The following is a 3,304-nucleotide window of genomic DNA, read 5'->3' on the forward strand; positions in this document are numbered from 1 at the left end:
TGTCCTTTGACCAGCTTTGTGGGCTTTATTTCCACATCATATTCTAGCAAGGCTGCAATCCATTTGCCTCTTCTTCCTTCCGGATTGGTCTGCACTAAAACATCTTTTACAATAGCGTTAGGAACATAGGCCAGAATGTGAGAATGTAGGATGTATACCCGGAAATCCTTCAATGCCTTCACAAGTGCCAGGGCTTGCTTCTCAATGATGTTGTACTTTAAAGCTACATCTCTTATAGCCCTGCTGAAGAATGCTACGGGTCTTTCGTGATCACCTTTTTTATGCAATAAGACTGCTGCCATAGTGTGCTCCGAAGCAAATGAAAACAATATGAAATCTTGAGTATAGTCCAGGCTTACTAGAACTGGAGCCGAAGAAAGGGCCAATTTGACCAAGTTGAAAGATTTTACAGCCTCCTCTATCCATTTCACTTGGTTTTCCTTCTTAAGCATGTTGGTCATTTCTCTTAGGTGTTCAACAAGATTAGGCACAAAGTGACGCAAAAAATTCATCTTACCATTGAATGATTGTATCTCTTTCTTGTTCCTGGGCAGATCAATTTGCTGAATTGCTTGCACACGTGCTGGGTCAATACGAATGCCATCCTTTGAGATAATGTGCCCGAGTAATTTGCCTTCCTCCATGGCGAACAAGCTCTTCTTAGGATTTAGCGATAAACCATATTTTCTGCACTTTTGAAAGATAGTTTTTAGATGGTGCATGTGTTCTTCATCAGATTTGGAAAACACTGTCAAATCATTCAGATACACCACCAAAAACACATCCTTCTTATTTGCAAAAGCCAAGTCCATTGCCCGCTGAAATGTGGCCCCTGCATTTTTTAAACCAAAAGGAATTTTGGCATAATGAAAGGTTCCCCATGGAGTGGTGAATGCTGTTTTGTCTCTATCATCTTCATGGACAGAAATTTGGTTATATCCAGAATAACCATCTAGCAGTGACATACGAGATGCCCCCACTACTCGCTGAAGTATATGGTCCATTTTGGGCAGTGGATAGTTGTCCTTCAATGAGACTTTATTGAGGTTTCTGAAATCAATGCACAAGCGGATCTCACCTGTCTTCTTGCGTACGGGCACCAAGTTAGAGATCCAATCTGAAAATCTGATGGGCACAATGATACCTGACTTGTATAACCTGTTTACTTCCTTTTCGATAGATGGCAGCAACTTTGGATTAATCCTTCTCAGCTTCTGTCTAAATGGCTTTTGATTGGGCTCGATGGGTATCGTGTGCTAAATGATATTGGTATCATAGGTCTTTAAATCAGAATAATCCCAAGCAAACACATCTGCAAATGAAGCCATCAAACTGATGTATTTGTCCTTGATTTTTGGCAGTAATGCTTTAGACAATTTTACCATCTTAGGATTGGCAGCTGTTCCGATGTTAACCTCTTCTACACCCTTCTCTGTTGGTTGCAGTGTTGGCTTGCGGGCTACATCATCTTGATCAAAAAGTTCTTCTAGAGGTATCAAGCCTTTAGGAATAATGTTATTTTTCAGCTGCAACACGTCCATTTCATTGATCTGCACTTCATCTGTACCATTCCCTTTGCCATCGTCATTTTCTACATCAATGGAGGTCTCTTTGAACTTGCCTTTGTTTTGGAGAAAATCCTTAATCTCCTCATCATCTTGAAATACTTGCCAATATCTCTGATTGTTTGGAATTGTTGGACGGTGCTTGACATGGATTTCAAATTTATTGCTGGAGTTCATGGGGATCTTCAAACTACTTGCTACCTTAGCAAGAGCATCAGCGATACTATTTTGTATACGGGGCACACATGTAAAGGTGTATTCTGAAAATAAATTTAAGATGTCTAAAACTGTATTATGGTAGGCCCGCATCCTAGGATGCTTTGCTTGATACTCGCCTCTGACCTGCTTTATTACCAATTCAGAGTCGCCGTATACTGAAATCCTTTTAGCATTCAGCTTTCTAAGAATCTTCAGGCCCGCAATCAGAGCTTCATACTCTGCTTCATTGTTTGAACACTCAAAGGCCAACTTGTAAGAGCAGACCCTCACGTTACTAGGCACTTTGTTTGGGGCGGAGAAAGGACTGCGTACCCAAATTCCGATTCCAGCGCCATCATTACCTACTGCTCCATCAAAATCCATGGTCCAAAAGCCTTCTTCCTCCTCTTGTAAGTGCTGGAAATCTGTTTGTTGTGCCTTGACTGCTTGCTGTCCATTGCTTTCAGCTGATTGCCCAACATTTTTCTGCTTTTCTTGTCCTTCTCTCTTCAAAATTTCTCTGAAATTTTCTGTTATTTCTGGAATGTCATCTGCTTCTACTATCTGACTATCTATATCATTTAAACTATCTGAAAACAAAACAAAAGACTCTAAATCTGTATGTACATAGTTAATTGGATGATTTATAGGTTTCTCCTTGCTTGTGATCATATATTTCATTTTCTGTTCCCGATACAATTTCCTCATTTGTCCAAACACCGGGATGGTTGCATAGGAGAAATCCAGTTGTAGTGTCCCTTTCAATTTCGCTACCCAAGACCTAGAAAGAAGCATGCCAAACCTTGGAGGAATATCTGCTACCACCACATCCATCAAAACATTTTTCATGGGAAGCTGATCCAAACTCACAACTAAGTCTTTGATGAGTCCTATACATCTCACTCTGCTGGAATCAAATGAATAGAGATCGTGGTACTGTCGGGTGATGTCCAGACCGAGCTTATCCATAATAGCTTTGGGCATGAGATTGTGAGAAGCTCCGGAATCGAACATGGCATTATGCAACACAAAATCATGCAGTCTTAAACTGATGTAAAACGGTGGCACATCGCTATCAGGAGACTCACCATTTGATGCCGGTCCAAAAATCATTTCAGGTTGATCATCTTCTACATTTACCATGTCGGACATTGGGTCCAAATTCAACATTTTAGATATCTGTCCTCTATAACTACTGTTTTTCATTATTTCAGTCAAGGGGATGGATACCTTTAACTTAGAAATCTCGTTCTCTAAGCTAAAAGCAGGAGTCTTTTCTACCTCTTTGACTGGGATTTCTTTCCTTTCCTTTTCCTTTGATGCAGTTTGTTGTTGTGATTGTTCTGCTGATTTTGATTTGCTGCTCTCCGGACCAACCGCCTCTTTTCCTTTTCTTTGTGTAGTTGATGAATCATTCTTTGTTGCTTCACCCTCCTTCTTTTTCTGAATTGGCTTGACCGACACATCTCTGTTTCTGAGTGAATATCGCTGCTGTTGTGTGGACAGAGCATTCATATACCCCCTTTGATATTCTTCTGATT

This window comes from Pinus tabuliformis, chromosome 1_2 (genome assembly GCF_031772625.1).
Source record: "Pinus tabuliformis cultivar Carrire ecotype Pingquan chromosome 1_2, CPIR1, whole genome shotgun sequence".
NCBI lineage: Eukaryota > Viridiplantae > Streptophyta > Pinopsida > Pinales > Pinaceae > Pinus > Pinus tabuliformis.